The following is a 22,366-nucleotide window of genomic DNA, read 5'->3' as shown; positions in this document are numbered from 1 at the left end:
TTCTAGTTTCATTATGAAATCTTGCCTAAAAATGTCCAGTATCAAACTAGTGTTTATTTTAAATTAGCATGTGACAGCAATTCTCCAATCACGTTTTCAACCATTAAGTAATAAGCCAAACATAAAAAACTGTTTACATAATTACAGCAAGTAATTAATCAAAGGACATTAGGGAAATTTAATTAAAATCATGCATATATCCTTTAGTCCAGGTAGCTATATAAAAGGACTTTCAATATTAATTTAGTACATTTAAATTTCCTCTTCAGAAACTGTCTAATTCTTGTTATGGCATTAAGAACGCTGATATAAAAATCCTAACAGTAACGTAAGGGAAAACTATAGATAAAATGTGCGTATAAATGTTAACACAAACATCCTAAATAGGCACCAGCATATCAAATAATGCACCAAGGCAGTGGAATTTATACCATGAATGCAAGAAGAGTCCAATATTTAAAAATCTATAACCACAGTAATACAAAAGACTAAAAAGGAAAACAACATGTATCCAGGTAAACAAATGTATCAAACTTAGAAAAACCAAGAGAATCAAGTAAAAGGAAATCCAGATTAGATGACTAAATTAAAAAATACATAAATATTACAATAAATGACCTTCACATCTAAATGGTTAATGATAAAATAGAAGATATATTTACCATTTAAACTACATTTCTCTAAATATTTGTGTGATTCTCTAATTAATAGCTGGAAGTTCTGTGAGATTCTGCTACCCACTATGTCCCCAGCTCCTAGGACAGTGCCTTGAACACAGTGGGCCCTCTGTTAATACTCAGTGGGATGGGCAGGTGGGTGGTCAATGAGCACATTTAAGTTAAACAAGTCATGATTTCAAGCTTTCAAAGAAGTTAGTTTCATATATGCATATAAACAAAGAGATACCCTAAAGTAGAACACTAAGAGGTATGGCTTAGAGATGGTAGTAGCACAAAGCAGGACTCTGCCAAAGGTTGTTAAGGTCAAGAGACCAGTCAAAAGGAAAAAAACTCTGACCTTTATTTTCTAATGACAGAGTGTATGTGAGGCAAAGGTATAAACAATGTAATTATAAATTCTACTTTTCTTAAGATAAAAAGTCTTCCTACCATGTTTCTTTCAATTTCAGATGTATTACTCAGTGTAATAATAGGACACAAATTAAGCAACACAATATTGATATGAATGAAAAGATGACTAAGTCCCAGTTCTCAAGGATCTTACAATCTTACCCTCCGTGGGAGTCTAAGCAGCTGAGTACTACCTTTATCAACAGCACCTTTCTAAAAGCCAGGAAATCACCAGCATTTCTTGGCATGTTATTTACAACACTCAAGTTAAAGCAAGTTCTGGGGCACCTGGCTGGATCAGCTGGTAGAGCGTGCAGCTCTTGATCTCAGGGTTTTAAATTAAGCCCTTGTTGGGTATACAGATTACTTAAAAAATAAATCTTAAAAAAAAAAAAAAAAAGTTCTGATTCCAGTTCTAACAGTAACTGTTTATGTGATTTTAGATAAGTCTCTTACTTAACCTCTCAGCACCTGTACCTTACATAATTAGAGGTTGCTTATTGAATGACTTAACTAAATCCATTGTTTTCCAACCTTAGTAAGCAAGGACCCCATTTATTATTTTCTCCCCTAACCCCACATTTTAAAAAGTCTTGTCGCCAAAGCTTTTAGTACATCTGTCCTGGCAATCAGGTTTTTGTTAATGTTATCCATTAAGTTGTTCTAATAAACGTGGACAAAATATTACAGAAACATGTCATGTGTATGGGTAGTGCTAATTCCTTTATAAGTGCTGGGTTTACAGGTGTTTATGAAACACAGAAGGGCTTCATAATTAATACATTTTATACAGCTGACCCCTAAACAACACAGTTGGTATTACACAGGTCCACTTATAATAACCCAGCTAGTTTTTTCGATAAACACAGTAAGTACAGTCAAAATATTTTTCTCTTCCTTAAAATTTTATTAACATTTTTTTCTATGGATAACTTTTATTGTAAGAATACAAAATATAACACATATGGCATACAAAATATGTGTTAATCGACTGGTTTTTATTATTGATAAGGCTTGGGGAATCAAAAGTTATACATGGACTTCCAACCATGATGGGAATCAGTGCCCCAACTTCCTGTGACGTTCAAGAGGCAACTGTATAAACTTTTGTTGTATTGAACATTGCATGATAATGCTCAAATATCTCATTTCCAAACTACCTTCATTAATCTACAACAGTGGTTCAGGACTAAAAGTTCAGAACCACTTCTTTAATCACCTAGTATGAAAACTCCCATTACACTAACACAAAAAATCCCCAGTATCAGAACAACTTGTTTTAGACATATCTGAAGCTATTCAAGTTTACAAGAATCAAAACCAGTCCTAAAATTTCTCCCAATTGCCCCCCACTCAACATTCCAAAGCTTATAACATAGATGCAATGCCTTGTTCCTAGACAGCCTTAAAAATACAACAATTTCGTAAGTATCCTCTTCTCTGAGCTATTTAATAACATGGTTTTTATACCCTCTCACTCATTTAGACCCACTCCATTTATCTATGCCCTTTAAAATGGAAAATCCTGTATCACACACTTCCTTCCCTGACAACTGATGAGAATGTAAACAGGCTGCTTACCTCCAGTCCCAAACACCCCAAGGCCACAGTGTGTCTGAGAACACCTTTTCTTCTTCAACAAGCACATCACCCAGATCAGGCTCAAATGTTGGTGGTGCTAAACCAAGCTTCCACCATTTCATACTTCCACAACTATTTGTTTAGACACCAATACAGTAGGCGATTTCAAGTTTTCCCTGGTTGTTTTCTACTAGACAAATCCCTTCAGACTGTTAATCTATTAGTTGACATCCTTTAGGGATGACTATTCTGAGTCAAGGATCTAACTAACTAAAATTTCATAGCACACACATTTCTGCAGCTTGCATACTTGATCAATGACCTGACATCTCAAGCCACAGTAGGACCTGAATCTCCCTTGGGATCCATAGTTTCATCAGGAAATAATGTGTTTGGGATTCTAAAGGTTGCACCTTCAAGTTTAGAATAAAAAGCTTCCAGCTTTTGGGAGTATTCACCTTCCAGCATTCGGGGTACTCTCATTTTCCGTATTTTCTAGAACTGATATTTGATAATGACAGTTTTTCAAATTTCAATATCCTGAAAACTACTTTTATTTAAGCATGAAAATTGTTTTAGTCATACTACTGTCTCCTTACATTTCTCTGCTTTAAAGATCTTGATTCTTCCCTTTTCCAAACTAAAAGTCAATTATCAATGAATTCTCCTCCTCAGAGGGAAAATGGTCACTGTTCTATATGATCTGTTAATGTTACATCACCTTTTTCCTTTCCCTAATTCACCTAACTCACCAAAAACAAAAAGCTTTGCTTTAATATCCTTCTTAACATTTTATAAGGTTCAGCTTACTTTTGCCTCTGGCTTCTTTATCACCACTACTCATTTAGAATACCTGAATTACTGTATGTGCATCCCACCCTCTAGTACTTTAAAATTTGCACATTCTTAAAAAAATCTGAATTACTAGATTAATATATCAACCTCTCTGTGGGAAAGTAAAATGTCAGAAATAAGAACAACATGAAGAACTATTAGAGAATAGAAAAATAAAGGCTGAGAAATCTAAATTATAAAATTAAGCAGTTATTTACCAAGAAAGACAGATAGATAATAACTATGTATAAATTCAATGCTGCAATGTCGGAAGACAAAAACTAGAATGTAACCCTATTTTACTAACTGGTTTAGAATTTTTTCAACAATCTTAAACCAAGAAAATAAAAATTAGGCAATGAAATATGAAAAATATTTACTGGCTCAGTAGTACACAAAAGCTATTAATGATATACAAATAATAAAAATAAAATGCATGAAAGATTTATTTTCAGGATTTTAACAGTACAAATTAAAAGACAACTTGTTAAAACACTGAAAACATTTCAGACAAAACTCATCTTATACCCAGTGTTGTGATAGCTAATTCCAATTGTTCAACTGGCTCACTACTCATATCATATACATTTTATCTTGACATCTATTTGCTTTTTGAGTCTTACATTTAAAATCCATCAAAAAATTATCATTAAAACACAGCTAGACCTAAAATATAGAACGAAATGAAAATGTTAGTGCATCTTAAAATTGTTTTCCATTAATTTAATCATTAAATAAAAACCATTTATAACAATATATGCGTTGATGTACACAGTAAAAATTTTGGAAGTTAAAATGACAACTTTCATCACTTCAATTGAACTTTAAATAGGCTCTATTATTCCCTCACTATCTGCTGGATACTAATCTGGCAAAGGAACATAAAAAGCAAAGGAAGATTTTATTTTAGGTCTTAATTAACAAATTACCAGTCTCCAGTTACATGAAACATACCAAATCTTAAAAGAGTAGTATTAAGAGTCTATTTATAACCAAACACCACTTTAGGTGTTGGCTGTTATGTACTTAGAGGGAACAAAGATCTCTTCTGTAAAAAGTAACCTCTAATTCAGGTTTTACTAAATACAGGAAAGTTTTAAAGCTATTTTGAGAAGAGCAAAAATAATATAACTTCACTGTACTTATTTTAAAAAACCACACCTACAAGGTACTGTACTTATTTTTAAAAGCCACACCTACAAGGTATAGAAAACACAGGTTAATAGAGACTATGCCACACTTAGTAAAATGTGTTTTGCTTACTTGAATAAACAAATAAATCAGATTTAATTTTGAGGCAACTGCTTGAAAACTGGCAAAAAATAATAATAAAATAAAATAAAATAAATAAAATAAAATAATAAAATAAAATAAAATAAAATAAAATAAAATAAAATAAAATAAAATAAAATAAAATAAAATAAAATAAATCAAGCTATCAATTCTCTAATGGGACCTGATTTTGGGGGTAGGGTGATAAACACAACTACATGCAAAAAGAGAAAAACTACAAAATTAGATTTCACATCATGGCTCTCCTTCGAATTTGCTTTGGCAATTTAATTTAATTAACAATTGTATAAAACTGTGGATAAATTTCACATAAAAAACATGAAACAGCAAAGTTCTTATAGAAATGTCCATCCTGGTTCCATAATTGCTCTCAGTAGCAGTTTTGTATCAAGGAAGGCATTTAACAGGAGCTGCACCTCCCTGGAAAAGCTCTTTCAAATGTTACAGAAAATAATGTCTATTATATGATCCAATTTATACTAAGTACATGTATTTTTTGATAGATACATAGAAGTCAAAAAAGGATATAACTATTAACAGTAATCATCTCTGGGTGATGGATTTACAGGGACTATTGGCTCTCACATTATTCTAAGAATTTTTTTTTTACTTTTGTAAAATAGTAAAGATATTTTCATTAGGATGTTAGAAAGCACTTTAAGTCAAAATGCTGCATATAATCTTGGATTCCCTCTGTAATAGTAAAATCAAGATTAAGTCACTGACTTCCAAATATAAAAATAAACTACAAAGACCTATTTTTTTAATATGAGCACTTCCACCATGCTAAGGCATTTTATATATGAATTATCCCGATTCTCACCATAAAGTGAAGTAGATACAATACCCACTTTAGGAAAGAAAGAAAGAAACAAAGAACAAGTGAAAGAAAGAAAGATAAGAAAAAAAAAACAGTGCTCAGAGATTTAAGAACTGATTCAGTATCACATCAAGACCAACTAGTTTTATTTAGAGTTTCATAAAGGACTTCCTGGAATAAGCCCTTAAAACCTACTTTAAGAAACAATAATTAAAGAATGGAAAATAGGAAAATGGAACAAACCAACTTTTAGTTTATTGCTAGCCTGTGCTCCAAAAACATTCAGTCCACTGTTTACGAATGACTGCAGAAAAGACTGCAGTTCTCTCTTAATGCTAACAGAACACACACACACACAAAAAAAAATTGCTAACAGAACACAGCACAGTAGGTGAAATCTAGCCCTAGGTGCCTAGAAAAGTGACAATCCTGAATGAATGAATGAATGAATGAATGAATGAATGCTGGCATACAGAGAAGGCAAAACAAGCCATTACAAAGAAACAAAACAAAACACACAAAACAAAACAAAAAATAAAAAATAAAAAACAAAGAAAAGAACAGAATGGGGGAAATTTTTAAAGGGAATGAAAACCAATAACTTTTTCATTTAAATCGGATTTTGTTTGGAGGTCATTTTAAATCTAGTTAGTTGTATGTTATTATATGTCATGGATTTTTTAAGAAAAATGTTGCCTTCTAGTCATTTAGTTTTTTAAAATACACAGGGGAAACCAATCCTTATCACGATATAATACCCACTGTATTAAATTTTAAATCTGAAGGTTAAGACACCTGGTTAAGAAACACTGTTAATGAAGATCTGAAAATGCAACAATTAACCAGCAGATGCTACTGGAATCTGGGTAAAAAGTAACACTTGAGAATCTAGCAATCCTTATTAATAACTCTTTTCCCAACTCTTTCAACATTACTACAAGAAGAGAAACTCATAACAACAGAAAATGGGTGTCCAACATTACAGGGGTGGAAGAGAGAATTTCTTTACCATATACTCTTACATGCCTTTTAAATATTTAAACATCTCAATATGTTAACTTCTTAAAAATAAATGCTTGCTTTAAAAGATTTTATGGTAATGATAATAACAGATTATAATCCATGAGACCACTATGATATAACTGAATAAATAAATACAAGAAGTGGTGGATAGGCCAAACAGTAATTTTGTTTACTTGTCAAATATGCAGAACTTCAATCTAATAATGAGAAAATATCAAACAAAAATTGAGAATGTTCTACAAAATAACTGACCAGTTATCTTTAAAAATACCGAGAGGGATCCCTGGGTGGCTCAGCGGTTTAGCGCCTGCCTTTGGCCCAGGGCACGATCCTGGAGTCCCGGGATCGAGTCCCACGTCGGGCTCCTGGCATGGAGCCTGCTTCTCCCTCCTCCTGTGTCCCTGCTTCTCTCTCTCTTCCTCTCTCTCTCTCTCTCTCTCTCTATCATAAATAAATAAATCTTTTTAAAAAAATAAAAAAAAATAAAAATAAAAATACCAAGAGAAACATCATGAAAGAATACGACACTGTCACAGACTGGAGGATACTAAAGAGAGATCACCGCTAAATGCCGTGTGGGACTTTGGATTGGATCCTTACCAGGAAAAGGATGTGAATAGGAAAACTGGTGAAGTCTGAGTAAGATCTGCAAATTAGTTAATAATATTGTATCTATGTTAATTTCCCAGTTCCGCTAATTGTACTGTAGTTGTATGAATTCTTAACCAATAACCTCTGTGCTATACTTCTATTTTTGTATAAGCCTAAATGTGCTGCAAAATAAAGTTTTTGTTTCGGCCTCAGTTATTTATTCTCATTGAGGGGGGATAGTTGTGAGAGAAAATGAAAGCCATGCGAATGTCTTACTTTTCTAGTCTTTGAAAAAATACAATGCCTACTTACCAATAAAACTGAGGATCTCGAAAATCTATAAGAATAATCTCTTTAATTCAAAATAATCTTTTAGATTTTAACAGTTACTGCTTAAAAAAACACATGTACTTTAAACCCACTTTAAGAATATGAAGACTATATATAATCCATAAACAATCTTTCTACAGGAATAGAACCTTTCGTAATACGGCAAGTAGTAAGGAAAAAAGCACTGGCCTTGAAACTCATGCAACCTAGGTTTTACTTCTGATTCCCTGCAAGATCTGTGTGGCTTTGAACTTCACTCTCTGGGTCTCAGTTTCCTCTTCTGTAAAATCAGGTTAGACCAGATTACATTTGTGGTTTCTTCCTGGTATAGTTCTATCCATTAGAAGTTTGGGCACCTTCCTATTTCTTCTTAGAACCTCCCCCTCTCTGTATCAATAGTCCATGAGAAAGGGCTTCAAAAACACAACAACCAATCAAGAACTACAGATAGCCAAGCCTAGTCCTTTCAGAATTTACATTTCAAAATGTCCTAAACTACTGGACACCAGGATTTACTTTAAATGATATCCTTGTAAAGCACCAAATCCTTATATAACCAGGCTCTACACATTTATTTTTGTGGGAAGTTAGGACAGGTCCGCCCTATGTATTTTATCCTCCTCAAGCTCCAAATTATTTAGGGCTTTAAAAGAAATTTGGGGGATCCCTGGGTGGCGCAGCGGTTTGGCGCCTGCCTTTGGCCCAGGGCGCGATCCTGGAGACCCGGGATCGAATCCCACGTCGGGCTCCCTGCATGGAGCCTGCTTCTCCCTCTGCCTGTGTCTCTGCCTCTCTCTCTCTCTGTGTGACTATCATAAATAAAATCTTAAAAATAAAAAATAAAAAAATAAAAAAATAAAAGAAATTTGGTAAATGAGTGAAAATGAAACAGAACTCCTAAAACTCCGAAGGAATTATGTAGGGAGAGGGGTGGAGGTAGGTTGTTTCTCCTACTTAACAATTTCTTTCATTTTTAATCATCCTTCTCAATCGTATTCCAAATTTTTCCCAAGCTCAATGGAAGAGAAACCAAAGACTGGTAATCATGCACCACTTGTGTATCTGAACATCACCTTAATTCCATAAACTGAAGCAAATGAATGTCAAATGACATTCACAGGTGTTACAGCAGCCCATGTACATGAGAAATTCCTCATACTAGAAAATCTAAGGAATTTTTTTTTAGCCATAATAAACAATCTACTGTATACAATATTCCAAAGGTCCTTTATAGCAAGCATCAAGATTGCATGAGAAAATTTTCAATTTTGCAGCAAGAGCAACATATACAGTACCTTCAGATGTCAACATAATCGATACCGAAAACATGATTTTAATATATTATACTATAATCCCCTTTAATTAAACCAAGGTTGGTTTACTTTACAAAGAACTAGATTCAGAAAATCTAAGTAATGATATATGCTACTGACATTTACTACATTTTTACTGCCTCTTAAAGTATACATTTTACTATCATAACAATATTCTTAGAAAGCAATTTTAATGAGTTTATAAAATGCAGAATATAGCACTTTTGAGATCATAAGTTTAATTTATTAGAATAGAAATTATCATATAAAAATATTACCAAAATAATACAAGAAAACATCCTGATCAAGAACATTCCTGAACTCCCAAATGCCAGCATCCAACTGTCTTCTAAAGAAGTCACCTTGACACACATAAAACCAAACTCCTATCTGTCCCCAAACCTGTTCCTTCTGATCTCAAAAACTGCCAAGTCCATTCTTTCACACATCATATCCAATCCACCAGCAAACACTATTTACTCACCTTTTAAAATATATCCAGAATCTCACTTGACCCCTTCACCAGCTACCACACTAGTCCCAGCCATAATCATTTCTCACATAAATAGCACCTGAAATAACCTAACTGGTCTCCCTATTTCCACCACTGCCCCTCAAGGCCTAGTCTCTATTTTCCAGAGTTAGCATGTTAAAATCCAAGTAATATGTCACTACTTTGCTCAAAACTCTCTAACGGAGTTGTTCTCACGTTTTTTGGTCTCAGAACTCAATGCTTAAAAAATTACTACAAGGAGCCTTTATATAAAAGAGCTTGCGTTTGTGAGAGTTACACTTGTTAATACCATACTACAAATCTAAATTACTTGTGATTCACTTTAACATAATAGTAAACTCCACTACATATTAACAGAAAACAAAAAATAAAAACATTTTATCCAACAAAATGATAAGGAGAGACACTGTTTTCTATTTTTGCAAATTGTTTAAATGTCTTTCTTAATGGAGACAATGGAATTCTCACCTTTTTTTCCCTGAATTCCATCTGTTGCAATACCACACAGCATATAGCCTCTGAAACACGCTATTATAAACTCAAGCAAGGAGAGTAAGAAGTCAAATAAGTTACTATTATCATCAAAATAGCTGGCCCTCACAGACTCCCTAGGAGAGTACCCAGACCACATTTTCACACTAGTGCTCTAATGACCTTCCATCTCAGTGTAAAAGCCCAGGTCCTCACAGGAGCTCCACTTTACCACCCATCCCTTACCTTTCTGACCTACTATCTCCTAAACAGTTTACCACTGTCTCCCCCTCCACCACCATCCCTCATTCACATCTACAGCTACAGCCACACAAGGAACAGCAGGTCCTGACCTCAGTTTTGCACAGACCCTTCCTTCCTCTTGGAAAGCTATTCCCCAGAGAGCAGTATGGTTCACTCCACTATCCCCTTCAAATCTCTGTTCTAACATTAATTTCTCAATGAGGCCAACCCAGATCTCCCTATTTAAAACCACAACCTTCCCCAATCCATCCAGAATACTCCTATCTCTTTTATCCTGTTCAGTGCACTCTCAGGACTCATAGTGTCCATATATCATACAACAGATTTATTGCTTATTGCCTGTCTTCTACATAAAGAATATAACCTCTGGGAAGATAGACTGCTTTGTTTTTGCCTTTTGCTATATTCCTAAGGATCTGTCTCCTTGGGACAAAAAAAAAAAAAAACCAAACTACCTTTTGAACAATCTCAACAGGACAATTAGTACAAAAATATGCAAAGCTGCAAAAAACATGCTTGAAATTTAACTCAAGCATCAATAGGTTATTAGCTTCATGACTTACTCCTCTTCCCTTTAAAGTGACAGAAATACAAGCCTCAAAAGGGCTTGCTGTATTTATTCAGGATTTGTGAGAATCTAAAACACCTGGTTAATAACATATGTTCATGATATCAATGTTAAATTCTTCTGGTGTGTTTTAGATCAAATGACAAGATAAAATGCACATGCATCTAAATGAATAGTCTTAGCTTTAAAAAATCCTAACCCAGGGATCTCTGGGTGGCTCAGTAGTTTAGTGCCTGCCTTCACGCCCAGGGTGTGATCCTGGAGTCCTGGGATCAAGTCCCACATAGGGCTCCCTGCATGGAGCCTGCTTCTCCCTTTGCCTGTGTCTCTGCCTGTCCCCCCACCCCCTCTCTCTCATGAATAAATAAAATCTTTAAAAAAAAAAAAATCCAAAAAAATCCTAACCCATTAAGGTGCCACTTATCAGGACTACACCAAAGGGGTTCTGATGATTCATTCCTCTTGAGGTTTTTTTTTTTTTGTTTTTTTTTTTTTTTTAAATAACCTCTATATTTACAATCCGCATAGTTTTGGTCAACTCTTTGTTGAAAGCTTACTTAGTAAAAATTTTAAGAATAAAAATGAAAGCTTTTCCATTTTATTTCCTAAAAGTACAGACTGTTTATAAAATGGATTGGTCTGAATAATGTAGAATTAGAGGTTTGTTTGTTTGTTTGTTTGTTTTAAGATTTTATTTTTTTGACAGAGAGAGAGAGAGAGCACAAGCAGAGGGGAGAAGCAGGCTCCCCGCTCAGCAGGGAAATGGATGTGGGGCTCAATCCTAGGACTCTCGATCATGACCTGAGCTGAAAGCAGACACTTAACCTACTGAGCCACCCAGGCACCCCTGCTTTTCTCTTTTTAACTGTATTAATAATCTATAGTACAAGATACTGGTTGTTCATATATGCATTCGACAAATGTGTAGTGTATACCTACTATGAGTCAGGAACTGGCAAAGGCCCTAGGGATATAGTCATATGCAAAAACAGACATGGGCCTTGCTCCATCACAAAGTGAGCAAAAACAATACTTGAAGTACTCATCCAATTATGACCTCAAAGAAGGACTTCAATATATTTCCTATGGCAAAGTAAGAATTTTAGCTTTTACTGGACTTTTATTCCATACTATCATCCTATAACAATCTCAGTAAGTCAGACAAATATTAGAAGTATTATGTTGTATTCAGTGCTCATAGAGTTTATATGGTTAAGAGACAGACATTCTCAAGAGTAATTATTCAAGGAACATGGGAGTCCTCAAACAGGAAACTAGAATTCAGGTAAAAAAAGAGTTCCTACTCTCTCTGGACTTCACATTCCAACTCAAGACTGGTCTTCTAAGAGCAGATATGTTTGACAAAGCCCCCCTAGAAAGCAAGCCAACCAGACATTAGAGCAGGGCACAAGGAGGCATCTCTATAGAAGACAGTTTAAAATGAATTCCCCTCTGTAAAGAAATTACCCAGCTGTTACTCTACTTCTCTTGTTATCTAAACCTTTGTCAGGGCTGATTTAAATGTCTCAGCAATGTACTATACTGAGAATGACACACAGTTAGCTGGTGGTGGTAATGGTAGCATCTCTCAAACAGAATTTATAGTAATGAGATCTAACTTCTTTCTAAGCAATAAGTGGCCCTTCAAAGTCTGCCCTGGAGGTCAATGTTTTATTATCTGGTTAGACCCATTTCCTTAAAGATAAGCACTGCTCACGTCTCCATTTCATAGTTAAGAGACTAAGATCTGGAGATTGAATACTTTTTACCAAAGATGACATAATTTGTAAGTGTAAAGGTCAGGATCCAAATTTAGGCCTCCATATCACACTGCCTCTCGAACATTATTGTTCCATCTTGATAATGGGAAAAGCATTGATAGAATACAGAAAAAGCCAGACAGAAAAGAGGGGAAAAGATGGGAAGAGTATAGAATACAGTAAAAGCCAGACAGAAAAGATGGGAAAAGATATAATAGAGACAAGTAGAGAGATATATACAATAATGAAGAAAAGAAAGAAAGTTAAAACTAGAATGATAGTCTCATCTAAGCTCTGGCAGGGTCTAGCAGCATATCCTCCAACATGGTCTATATTTACTCTCACCTGTAAGGATTATCTAAGATAACTCCAGACCCAAACTTCTGAGTTTCATAAAAAAAAAAAAAAAAAAAAAAAACCTCAACTAGAATAATATTTGCAAAGTCTCTGGCACATAATATGTACTCAAACTACAATTATTGACTGAGTATGTTCTATTTTTCTATGGTATCACGCACTGTGTTTGGTGCTAGGGTCACCCTGGTAAGCAACATGGTTCCTGCCATCGTAATTCTTCTAGTAGTAAGCACTGGTTTCTATGTAAATAACCTTTAATCAAAGGGCTAGAAGTCATTGACAGATGAGGCTAAATGTCCTGAGATATAAATACTTGAACCTGAACACTAGACAAAATAATTTTTTTAGAGTAAGCCAGAGTTCTATGGTTTCTTTTGGTTCCACAGTAGAAAAGATCATACTAGGGAAAACTGGATTCATGGTATGCAAATCCTCACTTTAATTATTATGAAGGAAAGTAAAATAAGTGGAAAAAACATGGTATTTATCACTCTAATAATACATACTTACGTTAATGGACCTGATACATGAAAAATGCTTAAAATATATGCTTCTGTCCCCCTCAAGGATTTTTTTCCAAACTGTAGTTTTCTGACTCCTAATCTCATTTCTGTACTGGACTGCTATTTTTAGTAATGCCTATAATTATCTAAGCAAATGGTTCTGTTTTTCTCAATCATGGTACTTTTTCATTTACTAAAAACTTCTCAAAGGCAGAGGTCAATGAAGAGTTGTGTATTTTTGGGTAGGCACACTAAAGTTTAAAGATACAGAAGTTACTATGCAAATTAGGTATTTGTTTCTTAAAACCAATACAAGTTTTCTGTGGAAAGAAAGTTCATAAAGAACAGAATTTCTAAGAACAGAAATTCTATCTTCACCGAGGCCTGCCTTAGTAGGGGCAAGTGTAAAATTACTGATACAAATCAAAATCTAAAAGTAACCTATTTCAAACAGCACTCCACAAACCCCATCACACTGGAAAATGAATGTAATCCACTCACTAAAAATGAATTCCTCCCTAATTGTTGTTTAAAACCAAACACTACTAGAAAAAGTATAGCAATATAGACAGATATATGTAGATAGATATATATAGATATATCATCTTTTGTTAGAGAATTTCATAGGCAACAGAAGAGTAAGATGTACCTTAGGACTCCTCAGCACAGATTTTAAGCGGGGAAGTAGAAAAGGCCACAAAATTTTTCAAAACCAGGCCAATTCACAGGCATCTGGGGCCATTAGTAACCTGCAGTAAGAGGCACATCGGAATATAAAACTTAAAAGTGAACCCACTTCCATAATATTGTTAAATGGAACAAGCTTTGAAAGCAACTTAATATACTTCCTACATTCTGAATATGCTGTGATGTTTTTTTTCTCTTATGAAAAGAATGACAATGTCAAAGCAAGCTATTGACACAACAGACCATCATCACCTTTCTTACAGTTGTAGTGACAGCAGCTAAAATTAATTTAATGTAATGTATATATAAAGGAGGACAACTCAAGAAAAACATTGTCTCCAGGTCTCTGCACAGAACTAACCTAATAACAGCTTACAAGTCACATAAAATCTTACTTTTTAAAAAACTTACTGAACACTTGACTACAAAATTGTAAATAATGACAAAGAGAAACTACTGAAAATGCAATCTTTGAAAAAAGACTATTGTAATATCTCAATCTGCCTCCATTTCATCTAAAAATCAGACTTCTTTCCAGCTCACAGGATTGCTGTAAAGATTAAATGAGATAATGAATATATATTTATAAAAAGTACCTGATACATAAGCTTAAGTATGTCCATATCATCATTACTAATGAGAATTGTGATATAAAACCATGTATTCTACAAATGCTGTTATCTTGACACGTATCTTGTAAAGAGAACTATCTGCTGATTTGATGAATATGTTACCTAAAATCTGGTCTTTTCCCAGACTCTAGAGGCATAAAAGACACAGAGAAAAGGCACCTACCAATAAAACTGTGCAAAGTACTTCTCAATTAATCATACATGGCAAAGTGCAAGTAGAAAGCAACAAAGATACAGTTTAATTTCTCCAACTCACTTTTACTAAGCACCTCCTCTAACAGTCAAACTACTCTAATACAAATACCACAGTAGGGATCCCTGGGTGGCGCAGCGGTTTGGCGCCTGCCTTTGGCTCAGGGCACGATCCTGGAGACCCGGGATCGAATCCCACGTCGGGCTCCCGGTGCATGGAGCCTGCTTCTCTCTCTGCCTGTGTCTCTGCCTCTCTCTCTCTCTATGACTATCATAAATAAATAAAAAAAACTTAAAAAAAAAAAAAACAAAACAAATACCACAGTACATTCAGCTTGTTAAAAATGAGTCTTAAATACCTGGAGCAAATATTCTCTACAGCACTTTCCCAGAACACACTTTAAAAAAGGTAAAAGAGCTCTTTGCATCCAGATCTGACCTGTTCTGGTTTAACCACTGTTCTGGAGTTTAAAATTACTTTAGCCTCAAATAAATAATTTGGGGGAAGAAACGCTGGAGAAACAATTTGGCCTGTAAATGTGTATTTGCATAACTACAATTTAATAACTTAAAATAGTTGTCTAAACAAAAACAAACTAAACAATATGAAAAAAATAACATCTTATACTGTCATCTTGAAACCCCAGTATTACTGTAAACACTCCCCTTATTTCACTCTGCTCTGACAATCCATTACTTGAGCTAATTCAGTGATGTGACTATTCAAACACATGATTCTAAAATCATTTCAGAACAACTTAGATGCTTCAAGTGTTTCAGACTCTGGCATAAACAGTCTTGAACTAAATTGTGTCTACATTTATCACAATAGTAGATTTGGATGTGAATTTAAACATATCACCAAAAAAAAAATCCTTTTAGAAAAGTAAACCCACCACTAGTAACAGTGAAATTGGAATTCAGAATCATTATAAATTGTAGCCATCTTGCTATAGAAAAGTGGTAATTTTAATAAGCACTATATATATATATGTATATACATATATACACATATAATACTTCTATCAGTAAAATATATATGAATTACACATGTTGTATACTCCCATATATATGTATAACATTATATAAAACATTAAATATTACTAAAATATATTAATTCTTACATATGTATACGATGCATAAATATTCCATATGCCTTATTCTAGCTTCATCTTATACGTTAAAAATTTTAATTTTTTTCTGAAATTGAAAATATAGCTTTCCACATATTGATTTACTGGATCAGAAATAGGAGTTAAAATAACTATACTGTATTTCTCTCACAAAGGCCTAGCTTAAAGAGTATTTATCTTTAGGCTCTATCTCTGAATTCTAAACTTGCCACAGCTTATATAAGCCAAATAAACCAAATGACAAAGCATCTGTATCAGTGATAAGAAAAGAGAGGGATTGATTTATTTTAAGATTTTATCTATTTATTTGAGAGAGCAAGAGAGAGCATGAGCTGGGGGAGGAACAGAGCCAGAGGGAGAAGCCCACTCTGCACTGAGTGTGGAGCCCCATGTGGGGTTCGATCTCATGACTCTGAGACCATAACCTGAGCCAAAATCAAGAGTCAGATGCTTAACCAGCTGAGCCACCCAGGAGCCCCTGGAAGTGCTGATTTATTTTAAACTTTGCAAATTTCAGAGATGGCTAGGTATTCTACTTTATCTTCAACATCACATGTAGGCTGACTTCTCATATAGATGTATTACAATCTAGCACTTTAAGTAACTTAAATGAAAGTACTGGAACTTATTTTAACAAGAAGTAATACTGTTTCTTGCAGGTTTTCATACATTCAGTCCATGTGCACAACCTCAATAAACTATTTCCTAAATATAGAGAATCTGTACAACTTTTTTTTTCTTCCTTCTATTCTTTCAACCATCAAATATTGATTTCCCACATTTACTTTCAAATTAAATATTTCTATTATTCTGTATTTAAAGAAAATAGACTTACCACAGCTATAGTCCTATTAAATTTTCTAGGGAGCATGGTACATTATATAATCTATTAATCATGGTTATGCATCCAAGTAAAATCTAATAACCTCTTAAAAGTAACCCTCAATTCCCTTTAGTTTCCCAACAGTTTCAGAAAGTATACTAAGAAATATTATGTTTGTTATTTTACATTAGCATTTTTCATTTAATATTTACCAACCTTCGAATAGGTCTCACTTTCCAATAGTCACAAATAATCCTCTGAATTTGGACACAGATATTTGTTAACAAATATGTGTACCATGGGAAGAAAGTGTGCCCCAAAAAGCATGGTACAAGATACCAAGATTCAGGATTACACTCTAAAGACTGTATGTTGAGTCAAGGGTTAGATTATTCTAAGAAATGACAAGCATTAGTCACCTAGGGTAAAAAATGACAAAGCCCAGACTTCCCATAATAGAAATACTTCCACTGTGTTTAAATTTTGTAACATAAACTATTTAAATGCGATATAAAACAGTTAAGACTCATAGTTTATATGACATTTTATCAATCGAATGTTACTTATAAACACCTGAGTATTCTGCACCCTTTAAGTCTAGTTCATCATACAAATGGCAGAAACATAAATTATACAGCGTATCACCATAAATACAGTAAATGGATTTCAATTCATTAGGCATATCATGTGCTGAAATATGAAAAGTCGGCAATGTTTTAGATATTTAATGAAATATAAAAATATATGTGGTTAAGGTTTTAACATACAAAGTGTAAGCAACTTTAAACCAACCATCTTTAGCTCTTAAATAGAACACTCAAGTGTCATTCATCTGAACTAAGCAGGCCAAGCAAAATATCCTGTGATTCCTATGTTCTCCTCAATGTCGAAATGGGTGGATAAATTTAAAGCCTGTTCCCTCAAGAGTTGCTTTATAGGCAATTTTCTCCCAGTATCAAGGTCTGCAATTTCCATTTGGCTGCCAGTTTGCGATTAAATTCATCACCTTTATTATAAAAATGTGCTTTACTCCATGGCCTGCTGCACAAGAACTATAAGAAAAACATTTTTCACTGCTAACGGCAAAATCATTCTAAGGCAACCACCACATCCACTCAGACATTAGCTTCCTCAACCTGATGTAGTAGCCTACATCACTCACAGGAAAAACTGTAACAATTCTGTAACTCACAGAACCTAAATTCTATAGAAATGCCATGCTCCAAACTTTTTTGGATAAAATTCAAACTCCTAATTTTTATATTCAGTATTATTGTGAGTGCATTAACCACAAGATAAGAAGTTAACACCGGGAATATTTCCAAATTTCAATAAAATGACAAAATAACTTTTTAAGTGTTAGATAATTAAGTATCCATCTTTTTTATAAGTTCATGATTTGCTCTGCAGGCTAACTTTCACTACCTGGCAAACAGCCAATGGTCAAAGATATTGTAAGATGGATACATGAATATAGATAAGATATGTTTATACTTATATAACACTTCTACTTAACTTCACTTTCTGAGTAAATCATAATATGAGGTTTGGAAGGAAAATAAAGTCAGAAAAATAATATTTTCCAAATAAAGGCATTAAGTCTAATAACAATGACATAATTAAAACCACAATATTACTTGTTTGTAAAACTTATTATTTTTAAAATATTTTCTATAAAATTATAACATTCACGTTTACAAACTTGGTTTTTATGTCGAAAACTCAGAAATCTCTTATTCCAGTAAAATTGATAGTATCCATTTTAGAACTTTCACGGGAAAAAAGAGAACTAAATTTTACATTAAATGAAACCTATAATCAGAGGAATTATCAGGTTATTTAATATGTGAACCTTGAAGAAATTTTCATCTTCTGCTAGAAAATGTGATCCCTTCCATCTTAACTGGTGTACGCCTTTGCCACAGCAGTTAAAGCACTATACTGCAGTTTATTTCTCTCTCCATACTATTACATGGCTCCTTAAGTGCTGGACTATGGCTTAGTTCATTTTGGTATCCACAGCACTCAGCAAAGTGGTAGATTAAAAAAAACAAAGTTTGTTGAAAACTAAGTTATAGCAGGAGTCAACATCAGTTTTCCTAAAACTACACAAGGCATAACCTATTAATTCTATAGTATTTTAAAATAATTATTCTATAGTATTAGTCACAACCAGCACTTTTTAAATGACACAGAATGTGGATGCCTGGGTGGCTCAGTTAAGCGTCCAACTCTTGATTTTGGCTCCAGTCATGATTTCAGGGTTGTGCTATCAAGCCCCGTGTCAAGCTCCCCACTTAGCAAAGAGTCTGCTTGAAATTCTCTCTCCCCCTCACCCTCAAACCCTCCACCTGGACACACGCTTTCTCTCTAAAATAAATAAATCTGGGCAGCCCAGGTGGCTCGATGGTTTAGCACTGCCTTCAGTCCAGGGCGTGATCCTGGGGACCCAGGATCAAGTCCCACATCAGGCTCCCTGCACGGAGCCTGCTTCCCCCTCTGTTTGTGCCTCTGCCTGTCTCTCAGTGTCTCTCATGATTAAATAAATAAAATCTTTAAAAAAATCAAAGTCTTTAAAATAAATAAATAAATGACATAGAGCAAGAAAACACTACATCATAGGTTAAGTAACACAAACATTATTTCATAAAGCTTTCATTTCAGCTGTTTAGTTATATAAAATTGTATGTTCATAACAAGGTATTTCTCTTTATAGCTAGCGTTCTAAAAATACATGCCTTTTTTGGCTCACATTTACATCATTTTTCTGGCTTACACTGTCAGGATACATGTACTTGTTATTCAATAAATAACAGCATTAATAACCAAAGACTCTTGATTCACAAAATCAAAGATTTCACTTTGAGACTCCTCTTAATTATTACTACTTGCTCCAAAGCTTTAACATCCACAGATAAAATAGCTAAAAATTTTGTATAAATTTGATTTTTTGTTTTGTTTTTAAAGGTTTTATTTATTATTTATTTATGAGAGAGAGAGAGAGAGAGAGAGAGAGAGAGTCGTAGAGACACAGGCAGAGGGAGAGGCAGACTCCCCTGCAGGGAGCCTGATGTGGGACTCAATCCCTGGTCTCCAGGATCAGGCCCTGGGCTAAGGTGGTGCTAAACTACTGGGCCACCAGGGCTGCCCCAAATTTTGTATAAATTTGAACTTGAGACACACCTGCAGCACCAATGTGGCATATCTTATGATGTCCAGTTATATATTTCAATAAGAAAATCAAAGGTGTTAGTCCTTGAATAAAAATGATATGTGAAAAAATAAGACTCTCATGTTCCTTACCACCCAGTAAAATAAATGAATTTTTCTATAACCTAAAAACTCAGGATTTTCTAACTCAGATCTCACTTTCACCTTCCCTAATTACTGTTATTTTCTTTTGGGATCCACTTATTTTCTACTCTCTTCCCCTTTTCTTTTTTCTTTTACTCAGAATTCATGGAACAACATGAAATGTTTTCTGAAGACATCTCTCCTACATATCACCCTTCAAAATTTATATAAACTTAATTAGTCTATACAACATATACAGGATATCACCACATACAAGCCCAAATACTAAGTCTAGCAATGACAGATAATCTGAACTGAGCATTTTGACGACGCTAAGTGGCCTTCTCATTTTCCCTTATCTCTTAGACTTTTATCTCATTATTCTAGGGCAAATGACCTAAACCTACAAGGGGGGGGGGGGGGGGACCTTACTCTACTCTAACCTATGACTTTAAAATATTGTGTAAAATAAAATATTGTGTAAAAAAACACAGAAGTTCCTTTGCAAACATAAACTAAATTGTATCTAGACCTAGGGTCAGCTGGCTGGAAAATGAACCTAAGAGAACCTTTTGTCTTTAACATCAGTTTAATGACAATATCACTGCATGCATTAGATGCTTACTTTTTTTTCTTATTTATAGGAAAAGTTAAAAAACATCTTGGGTAAAGGGACTCCTGGGTGGCTCAGTCGATTAAACATGTAACTCTTGATCCTAGCTCAGGTCATAATCTCAGGGCTGTGAGATGTGGGCATGGAATCTACTTATGATGCTCTCTCTCCCCTCCTCTCCCTCTCTCAAAATAATAATAATAGTAACAATAATAATTATTATTATGACTACTCACTTTAGAAGGTAGTCACAGTACATAAATTATCAGTCATGACATTCATTCTCCATAGAGGGGATCAGGCCCAAAGGTATTCTCTGGCTGGCTAATGATACCACTTACAGACATATTTCTGTCATGAGAACCAAATCAATTACCATTCCTGAAGCCAGCAGTTTCTAATCTGTAAAGCTTCATACCCTTAGTAAATGAACTGCACTTACATATTTAACAGAAAGATGGAACTGTGATCAGAGATCCATTCCAACCTCAAATCCCTGAATCATAGGCTTTTCTCTGAACTAGAAAAAAATGTTTTTAACAAAAATCTGTTGGGCCTTCCAGATGAAATGCTATTATTCTACCATCCACCCTTACACTTACCCTTCTTTAAAGACCGCTAATTTTAAATGTCTTCAGAACTTCATTTCATACAGGGAACATAAAAAATAGTGAAAGGGATTAAAGGGGAAAGTAGAGAAAATGAGTGGGAAATATCAGTGAGGGAGACAAAGCATAAGAGACTCCTAACTCTGGGAAATGAACAAGGGGTAGAGGAAGGGGAGGTGGGGGGGGGGGGTGGTGACTGGGTGACAGGCACTGAGGAGGGCACTTAACCGGATGAGCACTGGGTCTTATACTGTATGTTGGCAAATCAAACTCCAATAAAAAGGTATACCAAAAAAAAAAAAAAAACTTCATTTTTTAAGAGCTTCATTTTATGACTAATTGCTGTAACAAAAAGAGAACAAATATCTTATAGATTAAAATCTAAGCTCACAGAAAAAACTCAATTACTGACTTACAGCTCTTACAAAACTACTATATCACTGCAACTCAATGTTTACTTAACAATCTAAAAGATAAATATTTTTCTGTTCAAAATTTAACAATTCCTCTTCATCTAACAATTCAGTAGTTCCTAACTTAAAAATTTTAGACTTAAACCAGGCATATGTTAGATCAACATTATTTCTCTGTGCATTATCTATTTTAAAGCACTCTTAAGTTTTATGTTTGTCAAAATTCTGTTTTCTTTCATTTAGAAAATTATTTTTTAAAAGATAGCAAGTCTTGGGGATCCCTGGGTGGCTCAGCGGTTTCACGCCTGCCTTTGGCCCAGGGCGCAATCCTGGAGTCCCGGGATCGAGTCCTGCGTTGGGCTCCCGGCATGGAGCCTGCTTCTCCCTCTGCCTGTGTCTCTGCCTCTCTCTCTCTCTATCATAAATAAATAAAAATGAATCTTTAAAAAAATAAATAAAAATAAAAACAGCAAGTCTAAATTTTTATGTAAATAACATAATTTGAATTAAACAAAATTCACCATAGAAACCATTTGCACAATTGTTATATAAAGTCAGAAAGCAAACTTATTCCTGCTTTCTTCAAGATGGAATTTGAAATAATCCCAAACTAAATGAAATGTAACTATCTTCTTCAAAGAGTACTTTGATTTGACTTGAGCCAGTATTCTCAACCCAA

General features: G+C 34.3%; 1 protein-coding gene across 15 annotated transcripts in view; it reads right to left on the bottom strand.

Annotated features, from left to right (window-relative positions):
* The window catches only part of QKI (QKI, KH domain containing RNA binding), a 166,979-nt gene that overhangs the window by 127,906 nt on the left and 16,707 nt on the right, over nt 1–22,366 (bottom strand). For 2 of the 15 annotated variants that reach the window (XM_072830313.1, XM_072830287.1), the window contains exon 2: nt 13,942–14,041. The exons of the other annotated variants lie outside the window; for them this stretch is intronic. The gene's annotated coding sequence lies outside the window, so the exon portion shown is untranslated. The remainder of the gene's footprint in view (nt 1–13,941; nt 14,042–22,366) is intronic. 15 annotated transcript variants of the gene reach the window in all.

The sequence above is a fragment of the Canis lupus genome, chromosome 1 (assembly GCF_048164855.1).
Source record: "Canis lupus baileyi chromosome 1, mCanLup2.hap1, whole genome shotgun sequence".
NCBI lineage: Eukaryota > Metazoa > Chordata > Mammalia > Carnivora > Canidae > Canis > Canis lupus.
Note: the sequence above shows the minus strand (reverse complement) of the source record. Positions and strands in the feature narration are given on the sequence as shown.